Here is a 24,213-nt window from a genome sequence, read left to right as displayed (position 1 = left end):
AAATAAAAAACATATAAAAAAAAGAAAAATGTAAAAAGAGAGTGAAAAAACTTTTCAGTTGTCAGTGAAGTTTCCAAAATGAAAAGTGAACGTTGAAGAATTCAATGTAGAATGAAGAATGTGAGAACAGTAATTAAGTAACGATAGTTGAAATACTATTTCCCAAATTATAGGAAATCCTCTTACAGTACGAATTAATTTCAACCATTTATGATAGATGAGAACTAATTAACTCAAGTAACACGTTATCTTGGCTATTTATGAATTTGTGTTTTGCACTGTAGGATCGAAATAAATCTTTCATCTTAAAAAAAGGTACTTTGAAAGCTATATAAGTTATGAGCATGAATTCGAAAATCTCCAAATAGTCAGGAGAACGTGCCATTTGAGACTAATTGAACAGGTACAAAAATTTGTCTGTTTTCTAAAACAAAACAAAGCTAAGTCTTGGTATTAAATTCTTTTTCTGGCATTTGACCATTTTGTTTCACCAGGTCTCGCAATCGATTCTCAGTGTACAGAACCGTTGCAGGGTTAGTGCTACGATCCTATTGACACAACGAATCTCTCCAGGTTCGAACATATGACAACTGGCATGTAAGGCCAACGCCCCATGCATTGAACTACAAACTCGGAATATCTCAAGCGAGCAGGTACCAATTACCTGTATTATTCTTGAAGGTGCACGCTTTACACACATTATACATAATTTCAAACTATTTACAAATCATAATTCATCGATTAATGGCCACGCGATCAATAAATGTGTTTCACCGACAGAATATTTTTTTTTATTTTAGAGATTTTAGTGTGTGGAGTTCGGAACAGACTTGGGGGCTTTGCTGCGTGAATTGTAATCATCAAATCCGTCACGCTACACCCAATCCCTACCTTTTCCTACCTCGAAGCTCTCAATTTCGATGAAACAAAAAGCGGTTCAACGGATCGATCTACCAAGTTTGTATTTGGAAGACATTGATTGCTTCTAATCCCATCAACGTTTTCAATAGTTCAATCTAGCTTCGTTCGATGGATCGATACTCGTCAAAGCCTTCCACAGAGAAGCTAATCCCCGTGCCGTACCGTCCGGGGCCGTCCCGTTGGCATACAGTGCATACCGATCGTAATGCGCAACAGAAAGCAACAACCTCCGCCGCGAGTAACAGCATCGTGCGCGAGTTTTCGCCGCGGCGTCATAGTTACACGTAGATCGTCGTGCACGGTTCAATCCCAGCAAGCCCAGCCAGTCGGTCGGTCGGTCGTGATCCCACACTGCTGTGCCTTTCTGCTATCGTAGTTTCCACGGCTGGCTGGAACCGTGAGGCTCTGGTTGTAGTTGGCATCGGGGGAATGTTTGTGTAGATACAGTATAGTACTACGATGTGCTGCGATGCGCACGGTGTGTTGTTTCACTAGCTACTGTGTATTGCAATCCGTTGGTCGGGGTGTTCAAGAGTTGGATTCCGGCTGAAAAGAGTTCTATTAGATAAAAAATTTATTGTCTTTATTTTATTTTATTTTGTTTTATTTTTTATTTTGGAGGAGGGAAAAGCCCGATGGAGATGAAATTTGGCAATCTCTCTCTCCAGCAGGCATAAAACCTTCTCATCATTTGTATCAACTGATTACAATGATCCAACAGATACATTTGGCCTTAACACTAACAATTAAAACTAACAATTAAAACTAAATCTATAACCCTATCTATAACTAGTTGATGACACTAAGCATTGCAGGGTAGTAATAGCGCTTAAAAAGTGAGAGAAAAGAAAAAAGTGAATAGGTAAATGTTAAATAAGGGTTGGTGAGGGGATGGGGTGGTAAACGATAGTGGGCTAACGATGGTGTTAGAATCGGCATGTAGATCTAATTAGTGACCAAAAAGATGGTGGAAGACAGAGAAAACGACGGGGTTAGAATTGGCATGAAGATCTGGTTAGTGATCGAAAAACGGATGGTGGATGACAGAGAAAAAGTAGAAGGGACGACCGAGTTAATTTCGACGAGCGAACCTAGTTTGTTTCCAATGGAGATTGTGGAGAGACGGAGTGGGAAAGATCACAATAATCCAGCAGATACCATGTCATATACTTATTACTGATAATTAAAAATACCCCTATTACTAACCTTAATACTTAAGATAGCCGTAATTAGTGCGAGCAGATTGAATTCTGAGAAATGGATGAGATCGGAGGTTGCGAAAATTAATAGCTAGGTTTAGTTTATGTAACAATTCGGGGCAATCAGTTTGAGATTGTAACAAATCCGCCACGAAAATAGCTCTACAAATGTCTCGGCGCACGGATAACAAGTCTAAATCGATAAGTTTACAGCGCTCACTATAGCTGGGCAGGTTGTTGGGATCCCTCCAAGGAAGACTGCGAAGGGCAAACCGAATAAATTTATGCTGAATAGCTTCTATGCGTTGGATGTCGAGTTGATAATAGGGAACCCAAACTGCAGCATATTCGAGTATATAGCGAACCAATGCACAATATAGTGCTTTAAGACAATATATGTTATTAAAGTTCTTTGAATGCGAAATATGAAGCCTAGCATCTTAGAAGCCTTAGAGATCGTATATTCTACGTGATTCTTAAAATTAAGTTTTGAATCCAACAGAACTCCTAAATCCTTGACAGTCGATTCTCGATTGAGAACATTTTCACATTTAATTTAAGCTCTTTCCCAAAATAAAAATCTGTATCGAACCGACGTGCAATTCGTTTATGCCGTGGAGGAGGTTTCTGTGCACATCATCAAATGCCCCATTAGTGGATATGTTTTGTGCGCCGTTCGCTTTTCACGAGAGACATCTTCGTAGAAATTATGTTGTTTCTTCGCAAACGCAGGATGACCTCGATCAGGGAGCGCTGCATGATCGTGATCAGCACCTTTAATCATGAACATTAAATATAACAGTTCTTTTCAGGGCATTCGAAAATCATCGAATTATTTTCGTGAAAATATTTCGCATGCATACAAATAAGTTTATGTGGAACACCAAAAAACTGCTGCCTGAATATTCAAAATAATTTTTTGCAGCGATTCTGACAATAGCTGTACGTGAACAGTTCGAACATTTTCAAATTACCCTTAAGGGACGGGTAGGATCTCACACTTGAAAAATCATTTATATTTTCAAGCTTATTGGAACAAAACTCTGGAAGTTATGGACCTTTATCGTTGCTTATCTCATACTGCGAATAAACAAGAGCTCGGCGTACAGACCCAAGAGTTTTCTTTTATTTAAAAAATATTTTATTCAGCTGCTATGGATGACGAGATGGATGGTTTCATTGAAGGGGATGCTTCACTGTTGTTGGTGACTGTCACAGGTGTACTGGGGTTGCTTGGGGTTTATCACATGGCTTACCGTAGTGACCAACTTTTTGGCAATATTTACATGAGGCCATCTGATTGGCATAGGTAACAAGTGATTTGCACGGGATTCTTGTATCCTGACCGAATGTCACATAAGAAGGTATAGGCCTCCTCAAGTGCATGCGTAACAAACGTACGCCATTTAGAATACCGGGGAAAAAATTCTTCCACTTTTCTTTCTCGATAGAAAGAATCTCTCTGTTTTGGGACATAGTTTTGCGAATATAAGGATCGATGACGCTTGAGGGAAGATCATGCACACGCACTTCTATAGCACTATAACCAATTATACTGGAATGTTGTACTTGATATTTTCATGCTCCACATAGTGCGCATTATTATTGTCTTTAGCGAATTGAATTGCATCCAACTCTTTATAGAACTGGATATAAACAACATTATTGGTCGCATTGCATTGAAGTAAATGCACACGTTTAATGTCAAGATGCATTTGCTCCTTAAGCAAACCTTCAAGTTCCCGTATCGAAGGTCTAATTTTGCACTACTTGAAGTCAACAATAATTGTATTCTTTCGTGTCGGCGGTAGCTTTCACTACACAATACTGTACTTGGTTGCTTCTGTCCCCAACGTAAGCGGTTTTGTTTTATCGACTGATTTGGATGAGATGTGAAAGCGAACTGAGAACTATATGAGGCCCAAGAGTTCTGCTTCGATTAACTTGAAAATTTGACAAAACATTCTTGAAATGTTTTATTATGTCAATATATAAAGAAAAAGTGTGATTGTTCGAAAGTGTTAGACGCTACGGCCCTCCTAGAACAACAAATTGTTTCCTTCAATTTTATAGAAAATGAACTTTAAACGCGTTTTTCTCAAAAGCTGGTCCGTCATTCGAAAACTACTTCACTTTTTTTTCTTCGAAATACAAGACCCAAACGTTTTCCTTTTCGTTTTCGGTTACTTTGGGTAGATTTTACAGCTATGAAATAGCGAAATTTTTTCGTGAAAAATCGTAGTTTTGACTGTAAACAACCACCAACATTTCAAAAAATTATTTTAAAAAAATCAAACAAAAACGTTGTGGTCTCGATAAACATCTACTCTAACTATGCTGCTTTGATATTTTAACATCTGATTAGTCTTCACTGAGATACAATGGTCATCGGAAGTCATGATTTCTAAGAAGCGTCCTCAAAAATACTCCAAAATAGTGATTTCATCATGTAGCTTCTGGTTGTTTGCATTCGAGAAAAACGAAAACGAAAAGTGGACAACGATGGAGAACTTAATACAAAATTAGCCGTCCTAATTTCTCTAAATGTTATCTAAAGAACTATTCAGTTACTTTCTTCGATTAGCTTCGTGCACTTTTCGCTGTGCGAAATTCGTTCGAGAAAAATGTTCCGAACAGTGTTTAATGTCGTAGAGAATTCAACTATTCGGCTCTTCTGAATGCCAAAAATGAACAGATTTTAACAAGCTTAGGACCGTTTGAAAGCTATTGTTAGGCCATTGTTCAAGTTCGAAGACCAAATGGCTGTGACTTTTGGTTCCGGAGATATAATGTTATAAGTGACGTAACCGACAAAACACGTTGTTTTTCACCGCTCTAATGTATATAAGGGTGCCAATATTTGGGATCACCTCTAATTTCGTAAAGCAGTATTGTTCAAAAGTTTAAACACCTCGATAAAAGTTCTTATGCAAAATTTGAGCTTAATCGGACATGGGTATGGGGTGCTGCCCAGCGGTAAAGTTAGAAAATTTTCGATCTTGAAAAAGCACCATATGGGGGTTAGTACATGAAATTTCCTAAACCGAATAAAAAATTTCTTGGCAAATGTCTTAGAATTGCATGAAACGTCGAGATTTAGTGTCATCTCCAAAAAAAAGTCACAGGAAGTCGATTTTTTCAAAAAAATTTTTTTGAAATAACACTAAATCTCGACGTCCGATTTAGCTCAAATTTTGCATGAGGACTTTTTTCGAGGTACTTAAACTTTTGAACGATAATGCTTTACGAAATTAGAGGTTAGAGCATAAGTTTGTTAAAATCGGTTCAGCCATCTCTGAGAAAATTGAGCGCGTAAAATATCTTTGAAAAGTACACACACACATACACACACAGACATTTTCCGATCTCGTCAAACTAAGTCGAATGGTAGGGTAACAGAGGTATTTTGGCCCACTTTAGGATTGATTTTATTTTGGCCCACTTTATAAAAATATCCACCAAATATTGTAATATCTTTAAAAACCCCTTCCGCAATAGGTAATTTTATGTGATTAGCTTCAAATTGTTGCAAAATGAGTTACTTAACATCGATAAAATCCGATGAAATCGATAAAGTTTGTTAGGTGGGCCAAAATATATGAAGTGGCCAAAATACCTCTGTTACCCTATATAACACTATGGGTCTCCGTGGCTCCGTTCAAAAGTCGGTTTTTCCAGCAATTCTAATACCTTTCTATAGAGAAAGGCAAAAAGCTTTTAACCAAATGCAAAACCAGTTTAGATTCAAACAAAAGCGATTGCGTAATATAGCTTCTGGTCGTTGGCATTGGGAGGAAAGAGAACGAAAAGTGGACAACGATGGGGAACATTATTCATAATCAACTAAAATGCTATCTAAAGTCTTGGCATTACATTCCTTTTGTGGAATTTGGTCTTTCTGTTTCAACAGACTTCGCAGCCGATTCTTAGTGTACAGAATCATTGCATGGCTAGTACTATGGATCCTACTGACACTAAGAATCCTTCCAGGTCGGAGCTCGAACATACTAATGCTATCTAAAGAACTATTAATATTACTTTCCGTGCAAATCGAAAGTAAAAATCATTAGTTTTGTGCAAATCTAGAATAATTTGATAGGGTGCGCACTTCTCTTGGCGAAATTTGCACCAAACGAATGCAAATAAAGCCAGCAAACGGCATATCAATATCGTAGCAAATACCACCTTCTGCAAACCTGAAATGAATTCCGCGAATAAATCAATCAGCTGCTGGTCGTTTGCAGGTGAATTACAGAAAAAATACATTTAATCGACCCGAAAAATGAGAAATGATAATCCGAAATAAAGTAATCAACCTTAAAATTCTATACGTTGTTGAGTTTTTGTAGCCGTTAGAACCGTTCTTTTGACCTTTTGATCTATTATGTTCATTGTTCGTGCGGATAATTCATCAAAGTATGAACACAACGGAGAGAATGCATATAAAAATCGACAGTTTTAAGGGCCATAGATGATAGTGTTACAATCCGCAATTACGGTCAAATCATTTAGTTCCAAACCATTTTCAGTGTCTCTACATAGAATCAATGTACATGTACATGTACATTCTCATGTACATTAATTTAGTTTTATAAAATCGATTTTCAATCAGAATAAGTGCGGTCACTAATAAATACGACGTCCAACTTCATAGGTGGAACTCGACTCGGTATGGAACGTTAGCGCTGTAGGGAAGGTCACACAAGCATGTGGCAGATTCACTTTGTGCGCCGTTCGCCAAACGAGAGGCAACCGATTTGTTCGGAAATTTGCTTGTAAAAATAATTGTCAACTGTGTTGGAAGTTGAAGAAATGGTAACCTTCGGCATTTTACAAAGATCTAATGAGATTTTATTTGAAATGGATAATCTATTAGTAGAACAATATACCAAAATAAATTTGCATTTTTAAAGTGTCTAATGTAAAAACAGTATCTTCTCAGTTGTTCGAACGAATACAAAATGGAGCTTCTCTGAATTAATTTGAATTTATCTTGCGGTTGTTCACCTCTTTGCCTGGTGAAACCTGAACAGTGTCTTATTCAAGGTTGATACTGAAAGATAACAAAGCAAAGTCAGACTACTGCATCTCGTTCCGGAACTTGACCTTCTGTTTGAAAAGACTTAACCGCGACCCTGATAACAGTTCTAATAATAACCGAAGTTTTTACCTTGTATATGTGATAAAATTCTGACAATCAAGTTGATCAAGATAGATGTTTATATGACACCCTCGAGAATCGACAATTTCAACACCAATACAATATTACAGGTTTATGTTAGTCGTTAACTAAAATTAGAAAAAGCCGGCATCTTAGAGCTTAAGCAGTGTGCCTGAAAAATTATATTGTATTATTGAATATGACACCCTGATAATTATGGTACAATTAAATAACCCGAAATGTGTATACTGCCTACGTAGTCTCATACCTGAGATACGATTTCATCTTTCAAATGCTCAAAGCATCAACGGGCTCGAAGCTAACAACAAACAACCATGGGTGATCTTTCCATTCCATGAGTCGGGCGAATTTGACCACCCCCACCTGATTGTGCAGTGGCTTTGGCGAACGTGTGTGCGCGGTCGATATGATGATGAAAACCCAAGCAACAACAAACGAACAAACGAACGAATAAACGTGGCCCGCGGGCCAGGTATCTCCACTACACCGTCGAGTCCGACCGCTCCTCCACCTTGGGCCGAATCGCGAGAGACGTCATCCAGCGGCACCGCGGCGTGCAACAGTGCGAGCGAACGAGAGGCAGTAACCGAAATGCGATCGAGTTCTTCCCCCCCGGGTGCTGGAAAGAGATAACCAATTATAAGGTGTATTTTGTAAAATTACTGAAAAAATATGTATTCGTTCGATGGTGGCTGTCGATTCAGTTCCGAGTCGAACGTTCAGCGGGACGGGAATGTGAAGTGCGCGCGCGCGATCAGTTCGGATCGAAACCCCTATTTTTTCTGTTGTTGTCGGATTTTGAGGTGTGTGCGAATCGATTAGTATTCTGAACGGTTGACATTTTTTTCTTCTCGGTAACTGATTGGATAGGAGTGGGAAGATTCACCCGATGGGATTTTTATTCCGAACGGCGTGAAGCTAAGAATGCTGGTTTGATCGCCAGCGAAGATAGTGTTTTGTTGGAAGACGAAAAAACAGACCGAGGTTCCCGAGTGTGCGGATCGAGCTATCGGCGTTAAATACCGTACGGTCCGAGAACCCAACACCACGAGATAATCGTGGGAAAGATTTATGCCGTGCAGTGTTTGTGTGGACCTAGCGGATCTTCGCCGGTATTGCTGCGCCAGCGGAGCTGATAGATCCTCTGGAAAACAGCGATACTCATTGTTCTCGGTAGCTAGGTTGGAAAACAATAAGCTGCTTCCCGTACCGTACTTCACGAGTAGTTCGACAGTGCAACAGGAAAATGAAAAATATACGAGCTGATAAAAGTGATAGTTGATAGTGGTGAATTCTCTGACATGAAATAGTGAAACGACCGTGGTCTACAGTAGCCGAAGCCGAGGAAGTAAGGAAAAAACCAACTCCCGGGAAAAGAAGGAAAACAACGTATGTAAATATACAGAAGAAATGTTTTGTTTTATGCTCGTCTCGCCATAAACGATACCCGCTACGATTAATATGTGCTCTGAATATCACGCCTATGCTGTTGCTACCGAAGTTACTCGGGGCTTGGTCATGCTGAAATGTTCCATTGTTTCTGGTTCCGCGGTCACCGCGCTACGAAGGCATAACTTTTTCTCCGGGCGACTGGCAAATACCGAGGCAGCCCCTGTCGTCGGGAGATGCTTGGGATTAGTGTGGTGATTTGAGTATTTGTTTTTGTTTTATTCTCGAACAGAAACCATAGTAGAAATAAATGATTAGTGAGCTGGTAACTTTATAATTACAAACGTTAAATACTTGTGTGTGATTAGATATTTTATCGATGAAAAATTCTTAAAATTAAAGTTTCATACAATTCTCAAATTAGTAAATCCTATTGATTAGAAATTTTAAGTTAACTTGAAAACTATATCATTTTTCTTATCTATTATTTTCTTACAATGAAACTTTATATCACTTCTTTCTATACAGAAGAAGACACAGTGAAACCAATCTATTAACTGCACCTTGGTTTTCTAAACTCCGAGTAGTTTTATAAATTCACTAGACTTTTTTGACATTCTGTATCAAATATGCAAAGTATGTTGAATTTCCAGTAGAAACTTAGGCTTAATACAGTCAAGAGCTTGTGTTCAAATAGTCAATATTATTGTTAATTGTTAATAGTTGAAAATCATCTGTATAACATAATAACGGGTGTTTTTTAGGAGATTTGTTTTTCCAGTAGGGATTACTCTATTGTCGGAAAGTTGTTTTGACAGTATAAAGTGACGTCTCTACTCAGTATTGTTTGGCAAATCATCATGAATAGTCTAATTCCAGAACAACGCTTCTAAATCGTGGAAATTTATTTTCGAAATCAGTGTTCAATTAAAACTGTTTATAGACAACTTCGAGGAATTTAATGTTGCACATAATTGTCCGTCTGAGACCACCAGAAAGAACGTAATTACTAAATTTTGGTCTATATTCACTCTTCTGGATGCCAAGCCATCGACAAGCATGAGAAGAGTGCGGTCTATGGACAGGTCCTTATTTCTTTAAAAATGAGGAAGGACCGTTACCGTGAATGGAAATCGATACAGAATCATGAGCAATGAATTTTTGTTGCCAAATCTTCAAGATATGGATGTGCAAGAATTGTGGTTTCAACAGAATGGTGCAACTTGTCATACTGCGGCCCAACCGACTTATTGAAAGAACATTTTAACGACAACAGTATTTCGAGAAATGGACCGGCAACGATTGATGCTTCGGAAACCAATATTCAAAGTGTCATTGCTGAAAAACTCTCTCAAAAAAAAAAAATGTGGTCGATAATTTGATGTCCAGAATGACCTTTGTAAAAATTAGTCGTGACGGCCTTATGTCAGAAATCATATATAAATTTTAAATGGCTAGAAGTTATCTACCTAATAAAAAAAAGGCCATTTCATGATTCGGCATGTGTTCTTTTTAAATTTCAAATCAGCATATCTTTAGAGAAGAACACCCTTTATTTGCAGGAACGAAATGTATGTCCTTCGTGTCTTGACAGCATCCAAAAATCTTCAAAAATTGAAGGTATTTTAATCATGCTCAACATCAACGCTCACTCATTTAGAACGTATAATAGTCAAGCCCATACAGGTCTGGGAATTCTGGAAAGGTGTTAGTTCAGCTTGTGTTGGTACTAGAAACTGTGCTCGAAAAAAAATCAGCAGATAAAAATGATCACTCAAAATTCATTTTGGGTAGGATATTTTTGAAACTCTCAGGGATTAAATAAACACATTGGCATATTAGCTATGATTTTGCCAAATTGGTTTAATCAACCTCTTCTCCAAGACCAAATGCTCGCATATTGGACTTAACAAATTCAAAGTCTTGGCATTACATTCCTTCGGTGGAATTTGGCCTTTCTGTTTCAACAGATTTCGCAACCGATTTTTAGCGTACAGAATTATTGCATGGCTAGTACTACGATACTACTGACACTATGAATCCTTCCCGGTCGGGGATCGAACATATGATGATAACTGGCTTGTTAGACCAGCGCCGTATACATTGAACTGCCGACCCGGTGCACATTGAACTTAACGCTACACATCAAATTTATCAACACTTTCGTCATCTACAAACTTTTACTCAGTTTTTTTTCAAATTCTCGTAGTTTTTGAAGACTTTCCCTGTTTTCTGAAATTTTTCTTCCATAGTCACCTAGAATTTTTCTATCAACTGTTTCGCGTAATGGCACGAAGCCAGATCCAACCAAAACATAATGTCTCCTTCGTGGGACCGGAGCAAGGGCATTTCTGAAGTTTCTTATATAGTTGGTCATTAATGGTGCCGATTGGTGTAAACGGCTTGTTGAATTTACCGCTTCCACAGATCGCCGGACAAACTGATACGATTGGTCAAGGCTACGAGGAACGAGTGATGTGCGTTGTTAGAGTATCGGGGATAAACTCGTGTCCCTTCGAAACTCGCAGAGGGCTACGGCAAGGTAATGGTCTTTCGTGTCTGCTATTCAACATTGCTTTGAAGGGTGTGATAAGAAGAGCGAGGATAGACACGAGTGGCACGATTTTCAGAAAGTCCGTCCAGCTACTTGGTTTCGCTGATGATATTGACATTATAGCACGCAACTTTGAGAAGATGGTAGATGCGTACATCGGACTAAAAGCTGAGGCCAAGCGGATCGGACTAGACATCAATTTGTCAAAGACAAAGTACATGAAAGGCAGGGGCTCGAGAGAAGATAATGGCAGCCACCCATTACGAGTTCTGATTGGTGGTGATGAAATCGCCTCGTCATCGACTGCGATTTCCCAAGGGATTTTATTGTACGGGACACGATTGAGTGGTTGATTCCCAACTATTTCGCGATCCATCTGTGAAACTGGTCTGAACTTTCTTCGACCGCGTCCATAATTCTTTGCCAATAATTCTTCACTTATTGCTTAGAAGCTATCCCAAAAACCACTTGAAAGATTGTGAAAATCTTTACCCATGCCCGACTCGATCCCGACAAACAATTTCTTCTGAGCTCGACTCGTATCGGTCAGGTTTCGGATACTAGTGCCTTTTCCGTTTTTCTTAAGCAACATCGATCGCTTCAAAACGAAAAGGTTTTTGAAAACATGAAGAAGACATTAGAAAAGGAATGTGTGCACTCGAACGGGATTAAAACCAACTTTTTCCCAATCGCTACGTGAGTGTTGAGTGTCTGGAGTGTTAACGCACCATATCAGCATATTCAACGCATTTTAAATTCTCGGATCTCTGGGCAATCAGCTGGCGAGAGAGCAACATATGGTTATTGCAAACGACAGTAATACAACTAAAATATCAGATGAATGACTATTTTTGGGACTTTAAAATTTTCGCTTATGGTTATTTCAGTGTTATGCGTTGCGCCTAAACAACAACTCATACAAAATCATAAACAAGCTCGCGTGGTGCGACCCGAGAAAATATTCAGAGCGAAACTACGCGATTGGAGTTCGATCTAGAGCGACCCCAGGTTACTAAAACAAACATCTCAAAAGTTGTTTGGGCGATTCTGGGTCAGCTTTCGGGCTGGTCTGATCAATAAACGAAAACGGCATTAGCAATTCATTTTGAACCGCTTACCAGATGTGAACATTTTCTCAACCTGATTACTTTTTTTCCAACTTGATTACTTTTGAACCGAGGCTCGTAGGGCCGAGTTTCATATACCATTCGAATCAGTTCGTTAAGATCACAAAATGTCTTTGTGTGTCCAATTTACATAAACTTAGGTTCAAATGAAAGCTCCTACGACCCCTTGGAACATTTTGAATTGCATCTAGATCCGTCTTCCTGTTCCGGAATTATAGGGTGATGAGTGAAATAATTTGCAAATTGCTTTTATAAAAGAAGATGTAATAATCTATTCGTTTCTCGAAAATTCAAAAATTAGTTAATTCCTTTAGTTTAGAGATCTTGTTAACTTATAACCGCAAATACCGGAAATAGTAGTCAAAAGCTGCAAATTGTAACCTACATTATTTTTTCCGAGATGGCTTAAACGATATTCATAAACTTTGATTCAAAACAAAGGTCTAACGTTCCCATGTAAAGATTCCGAATTTGATCTAAATCCGTTTTCGGAGTTACCGAGCGATGATTGCTCGAAATTCCAAATCGTCATTCCAGTTGGCCTCAACGTACCGATACGGAATATCGATAATCGTTCGAACTAGTTATATGATTACGTGAATTTTGAAAACTTTCAACGCTTCACTTGCAGAGCTCTAACAGTATAAGGGGGAATACACTATCGCAAAAAAAAACATGGTTGTGTAGCGGACAAGACCGATTACGATGACACTAAAAATGCAATGTTCAATTAGAAAAAAACACAAAAAATCGTTTGTGACCATCTAGGATTTCTAAATTTAAGTTAGGAATTTATTTGACAATAATTTCAAAAACTTAAACCGAAAGTAGTCGTCTTGGAACTCCTATAGTTCTAAAACTGTAAATTATTGATATTCATTCACCGAGCGTGGACAAAAAGTATCTATAATCCCCTCAAAAATTCATGTGAAATGGTAAAATACTATTCACTTATAACCAAGAGTTTTCACACATAATTAAAACGAAATGAAACAAATCAATAATATTTTTCTCCTCAGTTTCCTCAACTATAAACCTAATCTGCTCTGCTCCAAATTCTTACAAATTATTCGAAACACCTCGTATCCATTGTTCTTGATATAAAATTGAACATATAGAAAAAAAAAGAATAATATTCAATAATTTGTCACTTGAGAGCTCTTCTGTTTTTTTAATAAAATGATGCATAGTTCGAATCAGCTAGGTGAAGTATTGTCCTCATGCCAAAGATTTTGGCCTGTAATAAAAAGTGAACAATTTCGCTAAAGACGAAAAAATCAATTATAAGAGCATTTTGGTTATAAATTGAAATACTAAATTGACCATCGTTAGTGCCTGTACGACTAGCGAAAAAAAAAAAACGTGTCGTCAGCCAACTGCGCTCAGCCACTGAAACTATTTCGCAATGGTTACCTCAATTCATGCGGTTGAAATTTTGGGACTGAATGTCACCATAATGCTTGTTCATACCAAACATTCCATAAAAAAATCAATTTTAAGTCGTTTATTGTTATCTCATACCATTGAGAATTTTTCTAATAAATTGCTGAAAACATTTCCGATGGTAAGGAGAAAAAATTATATTGCTACGTTAAATACAACAAGAGATATTTACGATTAAGTGCTGCCCATTCTTGTACAGAAAGAATTTTTAAAAGTCGCCGCATAGTAAAGTATGTGTTCACGTCAAAAAAAAAGAGTTAGGGTACTGCACTTCGATGCAAAACTTGACCTACTAATTCAACAGATATTGCAGATATTACTTTCTGATTTTAGATGATTCCGTTTTTTTTCGAATTCGAAAAAAAAACGGAATCATCTAAAATCTGAACGTTATATTTGGTAAGGTTTTTTGTGTAGTTGAGCTCATTTGTTCTGATTTCAGAATTTTGTTATCGCAGGCATAACATGTTCGTGTTTCTTTACAAAAAAATTGTTCATTTCTTACGTTATTTGTCATGTTGTTTAAGTTTTGTGTTCTTGAATTTTCTACTCGATTTGTCTTCATGATTGCGTTTTTTTTTCAAGATTATTATGTGAACAAAGTCTTGAACATAAAGTTCTATTCAAGATTACAAATAAAATAACAATCGCTAATATACTCTGGGATACAAATGATCACATCAAAAAGTGAGCGTAGCTTCCCGTTGAAACTATATTAATGATATCATGTTCAAATTTAGCACAATTATTGTTGAAACAAGAAACAGAACGAACAATTTTCTCTCCAAGATATCCCCCCGTCACGATAGTGAAATTATTCATTCGGCACTAGAAAAAAAAACCTGTTTTAATCCACCTAGTGGTGTAATGATGCCTTTCTCATGTACATATAATATTGTGGTATTCTATTCAAAAATTTTCTCTTCGATTTCTGAAAGAAACCAAGTGATTGTTTATGCATAACATACAGAATAAAACAGTGCTTTGATTGCGTAAGCCATCCTTAAGAGAACGAAATGGGTTCACTATTATATGCACTTCTGGCACCGGAACCCGAGAACCGGTATAATCGAAGTCGGTTCATACGGCCACCAACTAACATGACACACAAACTCTTCTAGTACGCACCCTATAACTCCGGATTCGGAAGTCGGATCCGGATGATATTCAGGAATTCTGTATGGGACCGGAAGACCTTTCATTTGAATCTAAGTTTCTGGAAATCTGTCAAACCATCGCTGAGAAAACTGAGTGAGATCCATTTTGGTATATATGACCACTATTTCCGGTACTTCCGGAACCGGATACCGGGAACCAGGATAGCCGGAATCGGTTTGTTTAGTTGCCTACTGATAATGACTATCGATTTGTGTAGTTTTGAGATCAGTTTAGAAAAATTTTCACGTTTTTTGTTTCGCCGGTTTAAGTGACGGTGTACAATATTGAACACACTTTACCCTATAATTCCGGAACCGGAAGTCGGATCCGGATGAAATTCAGGAATTCCGTATGGGACCACGAGACCTTTCATTTGAATCCTAGTTTGTCAAAATCGGTTCAGCCATCTCCGAGAAAACCTAGTGAGATTATTTGACACACACACACACACAGACATTGCTCAGCTCGATGAACTGAGTCGAATGGTATATGACACTTGGCCCTCCGGGCCAATTTTCACTGGTCGGTTTTTCAAGTGATTGCATAACCTTTCTATATGAGAAAGGCAAAACATGATCGGACATATCGCCAAATGTTTCGTGCCGATGCCGGTGATGAGAGTGCGATGGAAAGACAGCCAATTTGCTCACCTTTTTCTTCTCGTTCGCGCAACTGATTTCGTCACCAAATGTAGCTATAATTTTGCATATTGTTAGTTTTCTACCATTTTTCGTTGGGTTTTCACCCGGCAAAGTAATTTCCACCATTTGTGAAATCGGTTGCCGGTCGGATAGTGAGTGCAGCGCAGCAGTGCAGTCAGTCGGTGAGGAAAGAGTCGGCAAGGTTTCTAATTTTGGTGAGCACAATAATTGCAGAACAATTATAGCTGAAAGAAAGAGAAATTAAGTTCGAAAAAATCGAAGCTTGAGTAACTGTGCTTCTTGCCATCGGTTCGACAGATGTTTGGTTTCTCTGTGGTTCGCAACGGATTTGGAAGCTACCGGGGCAATCAATGTAAACGGCCTGGGCTCGTGATGCTGCCTGACGGATGTTGCCCCATTCTAATGATCTGCAGGGAACTTCACCTGTTTGACGTTGTTAGCAGTTGCGAAAAATTGTTCGGTTGCTCGAAATCGTTTACCCATCATCTGTTTGATCGAGTGCATTTTTATGCGGTTTCTAATATACATTAGAGTTTATCATAGAAACGGTTAAAAAACGCAATTCACCCGGTTAAATATTTAATCATGGGGTGTCTAACTTTACCATGGCAGCTTGAGAATGCGATCATTCGATCGCCGCAAGCACCGATCCGTTAGCAAGTTTATCATTCACCGGTAGTGGTTGGTATTTCACCGTACTTCGCAAAACTACGATTTTATGTTCACGCTAAATGTTTAAATTGTACCACGGTACCACCACATCGGTCATTTTACAAGTGTATCATTTTACAAAAAAGCTGAACCTGTCTGCTTGTTTTCAAGCCTACTTGTAGTTTTATTTCAGCTGATCCAACAGAGAGATCACTGTCGGTTCTACCAACACACACTCACTCACACATAACCCATCGCGAAATTAACCTTGATATTTCAGGTGACGGTATATTTGCCCTATTCATAATCACCCGACAATTTAAGGTGAGAAATTTCGCGGTCCGTCAGGATGGGCCATTGGAATGTTCGAGAGTTTTACATCAGACCAGCTTCTGTTATTTGAATATCGCAAACCAACAGTAAACTTTTATTATACTATATATTTCAAAATGTTCACAAATGGAATTTTAAAAGCCGAACTGAGATCGAACCGAAATCGCAATAAGGGCAAGCAGATCGGCAAGTTCAGCGAGTTCGAAAGTGAGAATCTGAGGAAAAGAAAGGAGTAAAGATCGATGATGATGCGGGATTTTTTTTTATTACTGGAAATGTTGGATCATCGTTGAGGAATTTGCTGTTTTTTTTGGCACAGGTAAACAAAGATCGCCATATTGATTGGTCACCGAATTGAGCGTAAAGCATCGCAGTGTGTCTTTGGTAGGTCATAAGCCGATGAGTAAACGTGTATGCGCGACAACAGGTTTCAGAATGATGAAGAGGACAATTAAAAACAGTTGAAGAGTTGTCCACTGGATGGCTGTTGATAAACAGTTCGGAGTGGAAGATTCAACGTATGATCATGAGAGCTAAACAAATATGTTTTTCAAAATACACATCCGTGAAATAAGTCGACAGAAGGTCGATTTTGACAATGGTCTGTATAACCTAGGCCTTACTTTGCCCTCATACAGAATTATATATTTGTGCATTTGTACGGCAGAATGTAAAAAATTGGGTGCATGCTACTCATCTATAAAGATCCGTATGTGTATTTTATATTGTCGAGAATGAAGTAAAAACATTAGGTTCAAAATACTTACCTAGTTCTGTATCCGCGCAAAATCTGGAGATAAAATTTGACGGTGCAAATGTCGAAAAAACAGCAATTTTTTGCATCATAGTATTTGTAGGGTTTTGTCCGCGAAACTTATTGAAAAATTGGTTTCCTAAACACCAATTTAAAGTAACACTTGGGAATTTAAAAATGACACATCGTTCGAATTGTATGTACAAATAAAAATCTTTCCATTCTGAAGGCTTCTGAAGAATGATTTTTTCATTCATTTTCATTATGCTTGTAATAAACCTGATACCAGATCTCATTTAGAATACCGATGATTCATCGTTGCGTTTAGTAACAACCCCGTCTATATTCAGTTTTTGCATCAAATGAATTCAGTCAACATTACTGAATACAATATCCTATGGAATGAGATAAATCCGCGAATTTTTTTGTATTGTCTTATCAACTTGTGTGGTTTGTTGTTAACCTCATCATTACAGTATATTTCCTGGATCGGTAGTGGCATCTTTATCTATTTATAGGGGAGAGGGCTGGGTTATGAAGCGGGTTTTGTTTTCGAACTTTAGAAACAATAAAAAACTATTCGCGATCAATGGTCAATACCACGTCTGCAGCTGCCATAGGTAATCTGACAGTAAACTTCTGTGCTAGCAGAAAAACTGGCTCATGACGAAAAACAACCTTACCTTACCTAGCTGGCGATATTGGTCAATTAGGAGAAAAAAGTGCTGATGGTTCATTACCCAGCCCTCTCCCTTACTTGATCCTTAACCACACGGTTGTAAGTTCAAGTTCAAGTCAAATATTGCCTAAATCGATTCAGTCTACATTGAGATATGCGCTTTGGCGATTACTAATTTTACTGATCAACTATCATAGACATAGACACATGGAGAGGCATGTGATGGGAACTTGTGGTCACTTAGTTATTGCACCTTTTGTTGTTAAAGTTTCTTGTACCCATATTTTAGGAATTAAACGTTAACATCATTGTCATTTTTCGCATCGAATCTAGCTGCTTCTCCTTCGTACTTGACCCTTTGACAGCACTTTAAAGGTCTTTACTGTAGATCATACTCAGCAACGGGTTTTTAGTGTTTCAATTTCTTATTGTCTTGTAAACTTGTGCTATCAAGACGTACTGCCTGTGTCTGACATAGACTGTAATCGAAAAAAATGTACGTGATTTCCTTTAAGCATGAGTTCCTTTAAGCACGATGCTGTGGTTTTCATAGGTCGTGTAACCGTCAACAATACTGATTATAGCCTTACTCCTTCTGGGATTACTTTTGACTAGTTTTTTGGCGTAGTCGATGGATAGATGCCGCCAATTTTGAAGAATCTTGTGCGATAAATGCTTTAAATTGTGCTCTAGTTTTCTTGGGAGGCAGGACTATGAGTGGCAATCCATTGTCGTGATGATATTTTCCTTTTGCCATGTCTTCGCCAGGCTACTGCAGCATTAATAGTCATTACCTCTTGAAGCACTTTATCTTCATTTTTACTGTTGAACATCTTCTTGACTGACTTCATGAATTTTCGGAGGTAAATTTTGAGCAATTTGACGGCGTTTTAAAATTTGGTTAAACAGCCTATACCATGATCAGAAAAGCATTTCCAAACATTTATATTTTATCTAGATGAAACTTGTACCGCTGGTGGACTACACATTCAGGGGATCCCATACGAAGAAATTGCTTCTTTACAAAATTGAAAACTGACTGAATTCTACAAGAATGATTTAAATATGTGTCAAACATACCCCTTCTTTCAAGCGGGCGCATAAATATATACGTATAAGCACTCAAAAATATGTCAGAATGCAATAAACATTTTTAGAGCAACTGTAAAATTGAGTCATTTTCGAAGCTCGAATATGTCACAAGACACTTTTCGTTTTTTTTTTTGCCTTTCTCATATAGAAAGGTTATGCAATCACTGTGAAAACCGACTTCTGAACCGAGGCCCGGAGAGCCAAGTGTCATATACCGTTCGAGTACGCAAAATCTCTCTCTCTCTCTCTCTCTCTCTCTCTCTCTCTCTCTCTCTCTCTCTCTCTCTCTCTCTCTCTCTCTCTCTCTCTCTGTGTGTGTGTGTGTGTGTATGTGTGTATGTAACGTTTTTTGCACTTTTCTCGGAGATGGCTGAACCGATTTCCACAACCTTAGATTCAAATGAAACGTCTTGTGGTCCCATAGAAAATTCCTGAATATTATTTGGATCCGACTTCCGGTTCCGGAAATATGGGTTAAAATGTGCAAAAAAAAAGAAAATATGTGTTCTAACTTTCCTCATAGATGGCGCGATCGATTTTCACACACGTAGGTTCAAATGAAAGGTCCTATGGTCCCATACGTAATTCCTGAATTTCATCCGTATCCGACTTTCGGCTCCGGAAATATAGGGTAAACTGTATTAAAATTTTTTTACCATCACTGAAAGGGGTGAAAAACCGTAGAAAGTTCTCTAAATCGACCTCAAATCTTCTCCAATTGATAGTTTTTTTCAGTGGACGGTCAAAAAAACCGATTTCAGTTATTCTTTTAAGAATCAAAGAAAATTATTTTGAAGAATACCACAGTATTATATACGATAGTATGATTGATATGAGAAAGACATCATTGACATCATTGCACATTCTCCTGTCAACTATTTAAGCATAGATCTGATGCAGTCTACAAGTGTTTGTTTTGTGGTTACTCGCGTCAAGCTCTGTTCGTTGTAGTCATTGTTATTTTTGTACACCTCAATTCGGGGAATATGGTAATCGTTAGTAAGAGCTAAAATATTTAAAATATTACCTTCATGAACAGAATAATATAAAACTAAGCTATTTCCAATAACAAAATTAAAACACAACAAAATTGAAATGTAAAATACAACGATTAAATTTGAAATATGCATAGTATCACTGAGTAAACACGATTCACGGTTTCGAGAAACATATTTCTTCAGTTTATATAAACCGAAAGCATGACACAATGAGATAAAACGGTGAGCAACTATTTTGCAGGCACATTTTATTTTAATATAAGTCATATGAAAGACAAACTTTCCATGCTTTCCCTACTATTTTGATTCATGAAAATTTTGGAATTTTTTTTTAAATATACTGGTTTTAACCTAGTAAAGTGAACTTTTACTGTGATAATGGTATAAGTGACGTAACCGACAAAACTTTTTCTTCGCTAATTTTTTCGAAGATGTCTAAACCGATTGTAACAAAATTAAACTCATTTGAAAGATACTCTTGGGTTGTAAATCACGTTCGCAGATTGACTGGTTGCTGCTTACGGCTCCTTGGATATAATGGTATAAGTGACGTAACTGACAAAACGAGCTTCTTTTTCTCCGCTCAATTCATTCGGAGATGTCTGAACCAAATTCTACTAACTTAGGCTCGTTTGAAAGCTATTTTTAGTTTGTGAATCAAGTTTTAAGGGGTTACAACACTGTAGAAATAAAAAGAGAAGGTCTTTTTTGGGGAATTATTTTGAGATTCAAAAAATTAAGTAATCTGAATTTTGTTTAAAGTACTTTTTAATATGTATATTTAGGTACAAAAAATTATCAGTTTTAAAAATTGAAAAACAAAATGGCGACTTGGCGGCATTTCCGCGAAAGTCCTCTGTGGAGATAACTATCGAGAATATTCTGTAAAATTTTTGAATCGATTGGGCAAGATTTACTTGACGGCCATCTCAACAAACGTGGTTCTGAGATAAACGTGGTTAAAGTCATTTAATAGTCGGAGTCTCGCGGTAAAACTTGAAATTAAGACGTCTAGAAATTTTTCCCGCTTTTCATCTTTTGGAATATAATTTTTAAGATTATACATGACCTTCTGCAATGAAAAAAAAGTCCGATTTTTTTAAAATTCTGCAGTAGTGTTCCGGAGATATAATTTCTTTCTGCACTGACGAGTCTAAGACGAAACGTGATAAAGTGCGCCTACAGTACTATAAACCCCTAAATTGTAAGAAAAAGGCTACGGTTGAAGTGGCAAATAATTAACATTTTGACCATAAAGAATGCTTATGAAAATTTTTAGATAAATCAAAATTAAATATAAAAATTAAATTTCTTTTTTGAGGAGGCCTCGTTATGGTGAGACTGACAAAGGCTGAAGTCACATGGAGATTCGCCGCAATTGGGTTGCTTGTTGACTTATTATTGGTCCCATCCGTAGTAGTTCAATTGGCAAAACTATTTCCCCGGATAAGGCGAAGTCACGGGTTCGAGAGCCGTCTGGTGTGTAAATCTCATTTGTGCTAATTCTTTTCCCATTTTTGTTTTCCTTAGACACTAATAAAAGCTTAAATAAGTTCATAGAAATTTATTCACTCTCACTAATAAAATTCAAATAAATGTAATCAATTAACTAAATTAAAAGTTACTTACCAGTATGTTTAAAATACTGGCACAGATTCAGGGGAAAAGTTCTATCCCAAAACATAACCTAAACAGAAACTGAAACAATCAAACCACAACTTGTTTTGTCTATGTTCAGTTAATTTGAACTATGCAAACACAAATGTTATCAAATTGAAATCAACCTCAACGCAAGACAATCCCATCAAAGCTACACATTCCGATAAAATCTTTGGAGCTTGAACAGTTGAAGCTATTGTAACACAGACACACTCACACACCTAGATAAACCTACCGTGAATAAGGTTAACAGAGTTTCTATTAACACTAAGACCGTCGTCGAAGGTCACCCAACAAGTGGTACGCAATATGCACTGCCTTCAGCGGTGAGACGAGGCAGCGTTGGGTTTCAAAACGCGACACGACTCGTTTATCTGGTGTCTCACTTGTGTGCACTTTGCTGCATTTGGAACTCCGGTTCCCTGCCAATTTGGTGGGGTCTTTTGACACAGAAATGGCTGAAGGTGGTTTTCCTATCGGCCATCGAAATGAATATGTATTACCGCATTAATGTATGATAACAGCTTTCGAAGAGAGCACCCGTGCTGTGCTGTCTGCCTCGATGCGTAGGTGCCGGGCGCTGGAAATCAAGAGTGACCATATTGACTATCACACCGTACTATCGGGAAGTGTTGGATAGATAACTATGAAGCAAAAGAAAAAAAAACGGAGAAAGAGAAAAGACCCGGACTCGGACAAAAATTGTAACCTACTTTCTCTCTCTCCGTTCGGCGTTAACAACATTACGAGCAGGAAAGAGGCAGTGTTCGGGGGACCCTGGTTTTTTTTTGACTCGCAACGAAATCCGCCAAAAATCGCACGAGATCGATGACTTCTGATTTCCAATTTCCGGATATCGTCTGTTGCCTAGTTGCTTGCTTGCTTGGTATGCGTGCTACGGTCGCCTTCTTTCGGATGGGTGAAGGCTATTAAAATTTGTCTTAGGCATCAATTTAGGTGAAATTTATTACAAACAACCAATTCGAATGTTTATTGTTAGCACATCACAACATTGCATACACAAAACCAATTATGGGTTTCACTCATCGCTGATCTCCGCGGTGGGGTTGTGAAATCTTTCGAAGCTAGCGGTCCTGTGTTTCTAATTCTGCCTCTACCCTAGAGTGGTTTCGGTTGATTGAGCAAAATGAAGAAAAAAAAAACGATTCGGGGATCATTTCATGCAATCAAATACCTTCGCTACTCACGGGTGATATAATCTTCTCTGTACTTGTTGAGCCATTAGGGCCATCATGTTATCTCTCTTCTAGGGGTTGCCACTTGAGTTAGCCCGGCAGCACACTTTCCGCAAAACAAGTTTTTTATTGATATGTGCGACGTCGCATGATTTGATTTGTCATTGGTAGCAGTAGCAGAGAGTTCCTTGCCTTGACTTAAAGGGGATTTTACAGTTGAACCTGGAGCGATTTTTTATATGCGACTACGGTTTGATGCCTCAATCAAAGTTTGTTGATATTCAACGGAAGACATTTCAGTGTTTCTCTTTATTTTGATACATTGATCATATGAATGAAATGTAAATATAAAAGCTTACGGAGAAGTTGACCCCAGAGGGAAACATTCCACCAATTGAACTTCTATGGATATAATGAAACACATCTCAGAATACTTTCCGATTGAAAAGAGCTTCGTACGTGTAAAAACGTTCACGGTTAATGTAGTTCTGGTTTTAGTCGCATGGTCTTACAATGCATACAAGCATCGACAAACCACTCCCAACCACCATATATCTCAAATATGAAGCCATCAGATTTAATGACTCATAGTATTAAAAGTGAACTCCGACGCATACAGGTGCAATTTAGAATTGCTACGACTAGCTCTTTGTGTAATTGGGAAGCTTTTTTTCAATTTTTTTCAAATTCCGTCTTCGACCTATCACTGTCTAGCAGTTCATGTCGAACGACTGCTCCACTTAGCATTTCAACATAAAAAGTTAAGTAAATGTAAAGTTATCTCTACTGAGAATTTCCAGAAATTAACAGCTGAAAAGTTGATAAAATCAAAATCAACGTGTTCCGATTTTGGATGAAATTTTGCACCCAGCTTCGGTATGACAAACCATTTGCTTAGCACAGATCGAAAGACCAATTCAAATCAAGACTGATTTTAAACAAGAAAATATGTATTTATGACTGAAAATCTCTTCAAATCGTAGTAACTCGGAAATCGGGTTTCCGAAATTTTCAGCCATTTTTGCCCTGCAGATAGATGAAAGCTTTTCAAAGGTTTGTATGTTTTTGATTTTGGAAAATTTTTCAAAATTTCCTTCGAAAATTTCCTAAAACCACCCGCGCGCATGGTACCTGGGCGATGGCCTTAAATAAACTCAAGTTTATCGAAATTCGTTGATTATTTTTGAGAAGTTTGAGCCGATGGAAAAGGTGCAGT

The 24,213-nt window shown here is 37.8% G+C and overlaps 1 protein-coding gene across 4 annotated transcripts in view; it reads left to right on the top strand.

Annotated features, from left to right (window-relative positions):
* LOC131427853 (serine/threonine-protein kinase 26) overlaps nucleotides 1-24,213 on the top strand; it is a 205,666-nt gene that overhangs the window by 88,170 nt on the left and 93,283 nt on the right. Inside the window, exon 1 of one of the 4 annotated variants that reach the window (XM_058591404.1) lies at nucleotides 8,006-8,691. The exons of the other annotated variants lie outside the window; for them this stretch is intronic. The gene's annotated coding sequence lies outside the window, so the exon portion shown is untranslated. Of the gene's footprint in view, nucleotides 1-8,005; nucleotides 8,692-24,213 lie in introns of those variants that run through there. 4 annotated transcript variants of the gene reach the window in all.

This window comes from Malaya genurostris, chromosome 2, assembly GCF_030247185.1.
Source record: "Malaya genurostris strain Urasoe2022 chromosome 2, Malgen_1.1, whole genome shotgun sequence".
Classification (NCBI taxonomy): domain Eukaryota; kingdom Metazoa; phylum Arthropoda; class Insecta; order Diptera; family Culicidae; genus Malaya; species Malaya genurostris.
The sequence above is the reverse complement of the archived record's forward strand: the minus strand, read 5'-3'. Positions and strand labels throughout refer to the sequence as shown.